The sequence below is a fragment of the Pezoporus wallicus genome, unplaced genomic scaffold (assembly GCF_028554395.1).
Source record: "Pezoporus wallicus isolate ANWC-B61680 ecotype Strahan unplaced genomic scaffold, APGP_CSIRO_Pwel_v1 contig_161, whole genome shotgun sequence".
NCBI lineage: Eukaryota > Metazoa > Chordata > Aves > Psittaciformes > Psittacidae > Pezoporus > Pezoporus wallicus.
Genome location: NW_026642654.1, coordinates 601,545 through 613,998, shown reverse-complemented (window position 1 = coordinate 613,998; position 12,454 = coordinate 601,545).

Genomic DNA, 12,454 nt, shown 5'->3' with positions numbered 1-12,454 from the left:
CCTAATCTTGTGTTTAGGACATCATGCTCTGTTGCTATGGAAGTTCATGGGATGTCAGAGGTTTAGCATAATGACTTCACTATAGGCCTAGAGCTTAGGGTAAGGGAGGAGATTTACCATGAGAGAAACCAGGGCTGTAGCTGTGACTACTTGATTGCTAGCATAAATGGAGATGTTCTCTGAGCCCAAAATGCAGCCCTAAGGAAAGATCAGAATGTGGTCTGAGGAATATTTTGTGTTTCATCTTCTCATGAGGTTTTCTGAAAGACATAGAGCTTGCACTCATACTTTTTCAGGTTTCTCAGAGCACTGCATTTCCTTACCTCCTCCCATCCAGCCCCTCACACACTTTTCAAATGAACTACATTTGTATCTATGGTAAAGCAAATTAAATTCCAGAGCACTTTTCTAGAGCCAAGCCATCAGTTTTCCTTCTTCCTTGCTGGAATCTGGTGTTTAAGACCTTATTGATTGTCCTGGTTTGTAGAAGTGACATCTGTAAGTCCCTATCTTGTTTGGTAATTTTCAGTCTAAATCTCAGCTCAAATCATCTCATGATAAATCCTTTTCCCTTGTCATTCTCACCCCATCTGCTCTCCCTAAGGAGACCTTAATAGTCCATCTTCCAAGCTCATCTCTTCAAATGGCAAGGAAGCTGTCAGCTGTTGTGAAGATTTGTAGGGCACTAAATCTTATACATTAAACCTTTAAATACATTTATCCAGGTAAAGCATTTTGAAGCAAATATATAAACTCTGAAGGTTCATATGGCATAATGATTAGCAACCAGATACCAGTGAATTTCATCTTCTTTATTATCATTGTTTTAACACCATAAAATCTCTTTTCCATTTATCAGTATGCTTGAAAAAATGCTCTACTCAGTTTATCTTTCATCAGCTTCATCATTTTCATTACTAATGTAATGGCTGAATCCAAAAATCATCAATTTCATTAGCGTAAACACCCCACAACATGGATTCTGACCCTGACCTGTCTACAAGAACATTTCTGATGAAGTCTCCTTTTTAAGCAAATGTAGCATCAGAACTATTAAAACTATTCTTTCAACAGTTTGAGCCTCATTAGTCACCAAAGAAGTATAATGTGTAAATAATAGCCAGACTGCAATCTCCTGAATGTCCTGAGTTTCATTTCAAGTGATAATTCATAATGTGGTTTGATTCTTTTTTCATCCAACCTCGTTTGTCCATTGCCTGAGTTCAGTATGAGTTATTCACCAAATCTGCACGCCAGGATTCCTGCCTCCTGAAAGCTTTTAATATCTGCCAGCATATCAAAACACAATTATTTGTTTGTTTTCCACACTACTCTCTATTAGGAAAGAAAAGGCTCTGAGATTTTCTGGTGTAGGTTATATAAGTGTCAAGCCTTCATTACTGACTGTTTTGTGAGCTGCTATTTGTATCACATGGCTGGGTGCTGGCAGGGTTAACAGGAAAACACACCGAAGAAATTGCAGGAATCTGGGATAGAAAGGGACTATGAAGTCATCTGGTCCATCTTTTTGCCAATATAGGCCTGTTCCCTAGAGTATATTAAAGTACAAGCACTTTAAATAGGCTTTCTTAAAATGAAGAGGAAGCATCTAAAGTTAACAGCCACAGGTGTGACCCCAGAAGGAGGAATAGGTGGCTTACAGTGATCCAGGGTAAATCTGTGCCATTGCTGCATGGAAGGATGGCTGGAGAGCCTCGCTGAGACGAGCTAATTATAACTGGATTACTGTGTCCTGAAATGTATAGGCTTTCTCAATCTATTTGTTTTCAGTCTGCTCTCCCTTTGGGAGGAGCAGTGGGATGTTAGCTTATTCCAGTTTCTGAAATATACTCTTATTTCCAGCCAGGCCTTTCTTGAAGCTGTAGGATTGCGCTGTTAATTGAAAGTTGTTCTTGGAGGGACAAATTCAGCATCCTTTTCCTATGGCACAGGAATGAACCTGCTGGCTTTGGCTCCCTAGTACTTTAGTCAGACTTCTCTGCAGAAGGCTTTTCCACAGGTACCAGTGAAATCAAGGACTGCAGAATCAGGCCTTGAGGTAGTAAGCCTAAATTTAACTGCACAACACATCTCATGTGCAGAGAAATATATGTGGTAAACCACCAATGATTCATCATTTACTTATTCCAGAAAACAAACAGGTTTTCTTCTGAGTCACACACATGCTACGAATTTTTTCCTTCTCAAGCAAAACAAAATCTAGTGTTATTTTTAGGTTGGGTGAAAAAAGTTCAGATAAAACAAGAGCTCCTTGAAACTGTTCAAATCAGGAACTTGAACATAAGCTTATTTGATGTTCTATGATGTTTGGAAATTTCCTTTTCCACCAGATGCTGTTGCAGAACATGTTATTGTATAACTGGGGGTCACAGAAGGTGATAGAGTATGGACATATTGGGATCTATTTGAAAGTCATGAAACTCTTTTCCTCTTCCCCCTCTCACTTTCAGAGAATCTGAGTGAGCTGCTGATAATAATACAAACATACATTGTTTCTAGAGAGAGACAAGAGCACAAGACAGAAAAAAAAAAACATAAATAACTAAATAAAGAGACAACTGAAATGACTGGAGAAAGCATTCCATTATATCCAACATTGGAGCAACTCTGGAACTTAAATTTTTATTTTATTTTATTTTATTTTAGTAAGAAAGCACTATTTTACACCTATATGCTTTTGGGCTTCAGACTCTGAATTGGATACGGATTCTTTTGCCATTAGTTTAAGAAACATCTCTACTGCCTGTCACAGACTTCAATCTTAAAGCAGATAGAGGTGTGTGATGCATATTACCCCAAGAATTTCTGCATGTTTTATACTGATGGATGCTGAAGAAGAATAGCAGCTAAAGTTGTCAGCAGGTTCACATGAAAAAACCTTGAAAAACTGCAGACTCCCAGACTTCAGCTAAAATTCAGGATCTGTTTCTGTGACACATTCAGTATAACTATTGCTGTGAACATCCAAGTCTATGACATAAGCAGCATAGTGTAGGTTCTAACTAGGAATGTGTCATAGACATGTAAGTTAATTAGCAAATTTCATCCTTTTGTGCAGTTGCACTCAGCGCATGCCAAGCTGTTTTCCTCCCTAGGTACCGTAGTAAACTTTTGGGATCTGTGTTGCTGCATTTGGCTACTATCATCTTTCCATATATTGTGTTTTCTATATCATCAGTTAATTGACACATCATGACAGCTAGTATATATCATTAATGTATTGCACTGTTAATACACAAATTGGAGAGTAGACTTGGCAAATGTTGTGGAGGAAGAAGTAGAAATGTTCAGCTGAAACATGGAGGAGAGACCTTAGTGGCAGAAAAGGATGGGAACTGCTGTCACTGGTAATGAAATGAAGTTTGAGACAGCAAGTTGTGCTGAGGTGACAGCCAACCCCCTAACTAATATAGCAGTGGTAAATGAAATGACAGATGAAATCACATAACATGGAATCTCAACACAGAGGCAACTTTGAAAGCTCTAAAAATAGTGTTTTGCTACATCTCTAGGGTAAAATTATGTCTCCAAATGAAAGGAGAAAGGAAAAGAGCAAGAGGAAGTCAATAATTTGACAATGCTTTATGAGAAGTTTCAAGAGAAGTGAGGAGATGAGAAAACAAGTGCTACAAAGGCGGAAGGCAACCAAGAGGAGAGTGATGGAAGACAGGGAGAAGCATATATCAAGGGAGGCTATCAACAACAGCAAAAAGTTGAAGACAGTTTAAAACCAGTTCAGATGGTCAATAGTTCCCCAAGGAAAGAGCTTTGAAGAAGGGAGTGTTTGAAGGACAGAAGAGGGGAGGGAGGGCTCTGGATTTTAGTCAGATGTCTTGAGTCAGGGTAGTCCATAGGTGTGTCTAGAAAGTAAGCTGTGGTGCAGAAGTTAGCAGAGAAGTTATGTGAAGAGTTAAGCGCAGACGAAAAAAAAAAAAAAGAATTAACAATGGACTATTGGATAGACTGTAGAGGTCTGAGAAGCAGGTGGAATTTGAACAAGATACCTTCAGGAGGTTATGTAATAGTGAGAGAGAGGGAGGAATATGTAGCCAGAAATAAAGAGTCCCAGTGAAGGCAAAAGATACAGAATTAGGCAATAGGCTTGGAATTAGCCTGAACAAATGCACCTATTTCTAGGACACAACTAGTCTTATCCTAATGCAAAGAGCTACATGCATTGATGAATCACACGCTACAAGTGCCAGTTTCCTTCCATTAACTACAAAAGAACCCCAGATACAAGGTTGCATGGACATGGTCTAGTGTGAGGGGTCCCTGCCCATGGCAGGACAGTTGAAACTAGATGATCTTAAGGTCCTTTCCAACCCTAATCATTTTATGATTCTATGATTCATGTCAGAATCATGGAGTGGACAGGTGGGCAGTGAAGAGGCAGACAACCTGAACAGACAGAACCTATTTCTGCTCCAGGTGCAGCACACTCCCACTTGTGCAGTACTGTGCCCAAGCAGTGCAGGTTCAGATGAGAGACTGAATAGCTCAAATGCAGCCCCAAGTGAACATGGTATTTCCAGACTCTAGCTTATAAATCCCCATTCAGCCGATGGGCTGGAACATGTGGATTCACTGTTCAGGTCCTGGAATCTCTGCATCTGGTTGACATGACCTAAACTGCACCATCCGGATACTTGAGAAAAAGCAATGCTTTCCCACTTGTAAGCAATATTTTTAAACTAACAAGACTTTCTTGGGGGAGCAGGCCAAAGCAGAACACTAGCTTGGAAAAGCTGAATAATTAACAGTTGAAAAAGCTCTCATCTTTCATAGTGCTATGGCAACAGCTCTGAACCTTTCCTTCTACTGTAGCTGGGACTGGCTACTGAGGAAGTCATGATTATACCTTCCTTATTGTACCACTTCCAGTTCAGTGTCCAAGCTTGGAGGCATTCAGGGGCATGCAATTTCCATAACTTTTACTACTAAGCCTAGCTGAAATCACCAGACAGGAGACACAAGCAAAGACCAAGAAAACAGAGCAGCTCCATTTCCTCCAATTGCTGGGCTGCTGAGAATTTAGCAGACAGGGGTGTAGCTCAAGGTGATCAGTCAGGAATAAGAACAGATGGCAATAGTTTCACTAGAGACTAAAAGTCCCTCTGTACTGTTTGGATGTGGAGGTTCATGCACCTGAGCAGGACCGCTCTGGACTCAGCCTCATATCACCACTCCTCTGATACTTTGGCAGCACCTGGGCAATGGAGTTGGAGCCTATAGCACAGAGACACACTCCCTCCTCTCCACTAAAGGGAGCCTCCTGTGCCTTCTTCCCTCCTCTCATCCTTCTGCTCTGTGTCTTTTCTGAGAGTCACTCACCCTGCTGCAGGGTCTTTTGCCCAGGCATTTGTAAAGTTGTACTATCAATAAAATCATTCTAGAACAAAAAGTTTCAGCCTGTTATGTAAAAAAAGAAATAAAATATGCAAATAAGGCCTTGGCTAGCCAGCAAAATTTTCACTTACTCCTTTCCTTTAAGGCATTTCTGCCTATTTGGACCTTCTCATGGTTTTCACCTTCCCAACAGGTGTTAACAAAGCTGTGTACTCTTTTGTGGCTTCACACATCTTAGAGCTTCAAGCCCTGAGCACATGGAGCAGGGATGGAGCAGAAAGAAGGAACATGGCAATGCTGAAGGGAAAGCGGGCAGCATGGCTTGAAGGAAGCATTCAAAATGAACGTCATTGTCTTTCAGTTACCTTAACACTTAAATACAACAGCATAAAAAGTCCATTTCATCCTCTTGCTGTACGAGGTGAACAGCACAGATGGCATGTGCAATGGTTAGTCTGTGGGAGACTCCAGCAGGCTCAGCAACTGCATTTAAATGCCACGGGTGGTAGACTGTCTGGATTTAAATGGGAGCCACATTTGCTGGAGCCACAGATAAAATTTGTGGGAGTCAGCAACTGGGATACAGAAGTGTTTGCAAGCATAAGAAGAGAGCATCAACATTTAAAGGCAGGTATGCTGGTTGAAAAGCACCTGGAAGAGCAACCAGGGTGGGCAGTGGGCCCCATCCCAGGTGCTGTGCGCTCAGCACCTGCTGACGTCAGTGGGAGTGCAAGGCATTTAATACCTCCCAGGACCAGGCTGTGAGAGTGACTTCCAGAAGGAAGCTATCTTGGAAACAGATCATGTTAAATGTAGCATAGATGCAAAAAGAGCAGAGCAGTGAATGTTGCAGAATGTATCTTCTTTAGCGCCGTATCCCCAAGCTGTGAGCTTATTCACTCTTGGCTTTCTCTTTCCTCTGCCTTATCTGTTATGATGTTGGCACAGAGCTGAGTCCGTTGGGACTGCAGAGCTGGAACAAAACAGTAAATGTTCTCCAGGTTTTCTTTTCTTGCAGAATTCCCTAACTCCCAACCTACTTAAGGGGGAGCCATGAGCTAAAGTAAAATTATAGTTTTGTCTTCTTCTCAAGCCAGATACCTCCAGAGGGAATTCTGCTCTTACTGTACTTTTTCCCCAGAACTACTACCACCACCAAAGCACCTTGCAAGGAAAATAGGCTCTTTCTGCTCCCTGATGAAGGTTTCAATTAACAAAGGTAGATTAAATGAACGTTTAGTCGATTCAGTTTTGTTCTTCTTATACCAGTTGTTCTATGCACTGGAATTTTATATTCAATCTTTTATACCCAATCTGAACATTTATATAATGTTATAAAGTCTGCAGCTGTTATATGTGATTTGGCAAAGAAAGAAGTATGTTTGAGAAAATAAAAAAAAAAAAAAAAAGGAAGAAAAAAAAAAGAGGCGGTTAAGTCCTTTTATTTGTTTTTTAAAATTCAGAGTTTCTAGTTAAAATTTAACCAAATAAAAATAGTACTAAATGAAGCAGCCTCAATGTCAAACTTTGTGGCTCTCTGAATTATTTCAAAGAAGGTTTGTAATCTTTTCTAGCAGGAAAATTAAACAAGTATTGCTTATTGCCCCAGGCATAGTGAAAACATTCAGTAATTCAGTGGCTTTCAGGGGTCTATTCTCTCTGTTGTGTTTTAACACCCTGGACTGCTGGTTTTTGGATACCACAGATTAAGCAATCTTCTTTTCTTAAATCAGGAAAGAGGTTTTAAATAGATATATGTATGATCCACCCAAAGGACGTCATATCCTATGTATGGACAATCATCCTAAATCCCTGTATCCTACTGGATGCATACAAACAGGATATTGCATCTGTTGGACCTCAAAGCTGCCTTTAGTGTTAAGAGCTGAAACAGACTGAACCTCTGGAGCTGGATAATTTTCCATTACATATCAACATTGTATTCACTGCAGGTCAGTATATTTGCCTTGTTTGTTAATTCACTCTATATACAAGTAAAATCCCAGTGGATGTTGCCTTCTCTTTTACTGTGGTAAAGAAGGCTATTATGATAATAACCATAAAACCAAACCAAACCAAAAAAAAAGCTTTAGTTTTCTTCTGAGATACTTCTCATTTACAGCCTGGCTTTGCTTGAGTTTAGTAGAGGTCAAAGCTGCTCAGTTCAAAACAGAGTTGCTGCCCTCTGGCATAAACATAGAAATCCCTTTTGAGAGGTAGGACAAGACCTCTGGGTCCAGCACAGAACATGAGATGAGCAGGTGTACTAGAGGCTACTCCCTTGGTCCTTTGGTCCTAGAAAAATATTTTAATCAGGCAAGAAATAAAACAGCCCTAGCAACTGCTCTGCATCAGGAGGGATAGTTGACTGGGTAATTGTCTATCCAACTTGCCATAAGAGCAAAAGACAACTCAAGCCTGTGCTGTGGAAACATTCTGTGAAGACAAGAGAGCTGGGAATCAGTGACATCAACCATGGCAGCTAACAAAGGGTTTGCTACTTTAAGAAGCTACCCAGTCTCCATTCTCTTTCCGTCCCTGGAAGATGGAATGAAGAATAGGACAAGAGACTCATAAATAGTCAACAAACAAATTTTTAGCACTGCAAAAAATAAAATCTGAGTTCCAGTGTTAGAAATGTTGGCAAAGTTTCTCATGGATATTCAATTCTGTCTAACCAATATTCACAGGAGTAGCCTAGAGGATAGAGGGAGTATTCCAGCAGAGGCAGGAGGTATTTCATAATTCATTATTTAATTAGGGGGTTTTAGCTGCAGTCTAGGCTCATGGGAAAAACAATGGAAGATTAAATGGCAGCAAAGATCATGCTGCATCCCTTATCTGTTCACATCCAGATTTCTTTCACATATGAATTTTTTGTAACATGCTGGACTTTTGTAAAAAAATAACATTGAATGGAGGAAAACAAGAAAGGGTCAGATGGACTAAACTTCATCTTTTTTTTTTTTTATAAGCTAATGCTTGTGTGTTTGGGAGCAATGAACTAAATATGGATTTTGCTCAGACAAAGACAGATTCAAGGTTAAGGGGGAGACTTTTGTTGTATTACACAATGCTCTGGGATAGACTATTGTTGGTCCTTGTTGTGCAGATGTAGCCATGGCTGATTATCCCTACTCCCAAACCTCTTTACTCACCCACACTGTTTGGTTTCCAAGAGAATGATTCTCTAGTGACTGATTTATTGCTGCAGAAATGTGTATGTAAAGTAACTTATTTTACAACTGTTCACAACTGCGCATCCTGTACCCTTAGCAACAGGCAAAAAAAGGAGTTTTATAAAACATACAGTATTCTACAGTACTCTGCTCTTGTGAGGCCTCACCTGGAGTATTGTGTGCAGTTCTGGTGTCCTCAACATAAAAAGGACATGGAACTGTTGGAACAAGTCCAGAGGATGATCAGGGGACTGGAGCACCTCCCGTATGAAGACAGGCTGAGGAAGTTGGGGCTGGTCAGCCTGGAGAAGAGAAGGCTGCGTGGAGAGCTCATAGCAGCCTTCCAGTAACTGAAGGGGGCCTATAGGGATGCTGGGGAGGGACTCTGCATTAGGGACTGTAGTGATAGGACAAGGGGTAACAGGTTCAAACTTAAACAGGGGAAGTTTAGATTGGATGTAAGGAGGAAATTCTTTCCTGTTAGGCTGGTGAGGCACTAGAATAGGTTGCCCAGGGAGGCTGTGAATGCTTCATCCCTGGCAGTGTTCAAGACCAGGTTGGACGAGGCCTTGGGTGATATGGTTTAGTGTGAGATGTCCCTGCCCCCAGCCAGGGGGGTTGGAACTAGATGATCTTAAGGTCCTTTCCAACCCTAACTATTCTATGATTCTATGATTCTACAGTAAGTTTTGTTGTTTGTTTTGTTTTTTTTAAATATTGTGGATAATGTGAAAATTTTGTATCTTGTGGACAGGAGGATAGAAACCAGAATGAAAGTTATGGAAGGAAAATTAGCAGTGGAACATCCCTTAGTATTACTGCAACAAATCCAGAAAAATACGTTTTATAATCTTTTATATCCTTGAGTTTCTGTAGTGCTTATAAAATTGTACATTCAGTTTTAAATTTGTCATAGTTACTGCTGTAAGCACCAAGAAACTAGCTCTAGAGTAAAGAAGTTACTAGCACTGAGTACCTGCTATGTAGTAGGATAGAGGAGGGGAATGATGTTAATCAGCAAAAAGACAGGTAAAAGAGTTCATAAAGAGAGAGACATACATTGTCTTCTTCCTGGATGAAGTGACAGCTCTGCATTTCTTATATAGTGGACCAAGTAGTTCCCAAAGAAATTAAGGTTTGGTCCCAGAAGTGTACTGTGTTTGCAGGATGCTCCTTGAGAAGAATAAAATTAAATGACCCTTTGAAGCTGTAAAATGACATCACAAAGAAACAGTATTCTAAATTGCAGAATCTGAACACTGGTACAGACACTTTGGGAAAAAAAAAAAGTTAGAAATGAGCTGAATTCCTTTGTACACAAAGAACAAGCAAACATCTTTACTCTGAAATCCAAGAGAAGGCAAGAAACATCTGAATGTCTCCTGTTTCTTGGTGAAAAGAAGGGCAACAAAAAAAGGGGGTGTCAAAATCCCAACATACTATAAATATATAATAAGAAGAAAGAGGTGAATACTTCCTGATGGCACACTTCTGAAGCACGCAAAAATCAAGATCACTGCTGTAGACCAGTGACCTTATTGGACTTACTGTCAGTTGAAATGAAATAACAGAAACTGAGATCCAGGAAAATCAACTAAGCATGGGAACAAAAAACACATGGATAAAACTAGAAAATGTAAGGCAAGAATATACAGGAAACAAGAACAAAATGTACCTACACATTATAAATCAGAGGAAGACAGTTTCACTACTTAGAAAGAATAAAATTCCACAGAAGTCTGTTAATTGTTCCACTGTTTCCATTTCTTGTTAATTATGATAGCATTAAACACATACTTAATCAGATGTTTATGTTTGGTTGAGTTTTTTTGAACGAAAGATAAGGGAAAAATACATTTAAAGAATGGAAGATGTTGAATACCGCCAAGTTCACTGCTAAGAACTTAGCTAAAGCAACCTGACCCAGTCCCGATTATTTTTGAGAATTCATGGATGACTAGGAATCTCAGGAAAGCCCATTGCACCATACTTTAAAAGCAGGATTTAGAAGGCCAGAGAGCCTAACTGTCAGTCATTATTTAATCAAAAGATACAAAGAAAATAGTTAAAAGAAAAATTTGAAAGGAGAATTCTGTAGGTGTTTCAAAAAGAAACCATATCAAGCACACCAAATTTCTTTTCCAGATATGATTGCCAGCCTCCTGGATATAGAGATTGCAGAAATAGTCCTTGTAAGATGTCCTGAACAGGCACTACTTCTTAGAAACAAACTAAGGAAGTAGAATTTAGATAAAACACCCATGAGTTCTTATACAACCGATTGGAAGCCCTACCCTAAACATAGAATCATAGAATCATAAAATAGTTAGGGTTGGAAAGGACCTTAAGATCATCAAGTTCCAAACCCCCTACCATAGGCAGGGACACCTCACACTAAACCATATCACCCAAGGCCTCGTCCAACATACCTATCAATAAAGGGGACCACTTAAAGACAGGGCTATAAACATGATCTTTATCTCCTACATGTATGACATTAAGGTGAAAAGGTTGACAAGCACTTGGGCTAAAAGCTGAGAATTCAGTGTGATCTTGGGAGAGGAAATAGTCCAAACAGGATGAAGTTCTTGAAAGACAAGTTGCAATAGTTTATGTGAAATCCAGGCATCTAGGACAGATGGGGTAAATTGCCCTCTAGAGACATCTGTGTCTCTGCATTACAACTAGATGAAGCCCAGGGAACTGCATAGACAAAATGCTTAGCTTTTGAGTGGCTTTTTTTAAGGTGAGATAAATTCCAGTTCCTAAGAACTGAAATGCAGATATGAAGTGGAGAATATCTGTAGCCGGGCAACAGTTCAGCAGGAAAGATCTCGGAAATACTGCATATCTCAAACTCATGATGAGTCAAACATGGTGTTTTGCAGAAGAATCAATCTGCATTCTAGGTAGTACTAAGAGGATAGTTCCATAAAAGAAATGGCGTATTTATTTAGCCCTTTTCAGAATTGGCAAGGCCACATGTTAAATCCTATGCCCAGTTTTGGAGGGGTAGCAGAAAGAATCCAGAAGGGAGAGCTTCAGAAAACATCACCCATTGATATTCCATTCAACCTTACAGCTGTATACTTCTTTAGCACAAAAACCTTCTGTCAGCTGCATTATTCACTTAATAAAATATTTCTGGATATTAAAGAGTTCTAGTAAAATAATTTATGTGACAGAGAAAAATGGTGTTTGAACTGTGGAAACCAGTTGTAACAAGGCGATGTTGGCTTCCCTACATAGGAAAGCTTCCTCCAAAGGCTATATTTACCCTGCTTGAAAACTATCTGGCTTGCTCCTGAGGAAATCTCTTACAGCTTGGAGAGAAATCTGTGTATGCAGATGATGGAGATAGGGATGGGGTCAAATTCCTGCTTTGTGTCCTCTTGAAAAAGAAGAACAAGGCTCACAGGCTGCAGCTCTCCAGATCTATCAAACTGGCATCTCTCACCATCATTACACTTGCATTACAGTTGCTGTCAGAAAATTACTTATGCCAGAGCATGAATTCTGTGGGTGAAGACAGAATTCTGGGGATGCTCAGTGTTATACCAAAATCTGCTCACAGCTACAGTGGAGTTGTCTTACAGCTGGTCTCTTGGTGGGGTCAGCCTAAGGCCAAGGATGTGCTCTGTCCAAAATTCTCCATTCATCCTACTAGGAAAATGAGGGAACAAGTCATCTAAACAAGGTAAGGCTTTTACTATCCCAAATAGAGTTCAGCACGTGGACTGCTGCCTGTACTGGAAAATTTGAAGAGAAAAGCAGCAACTGTGAGGAGGAGGGTGCCTGATGCTGATGACATTATATATGTCATCTTGATGACCTGATGAGGGAATACTAGTTGCCTTGTTACATAAAAACTTTGAAAGTTTTTAGATCTGAAATACTGGAACTGG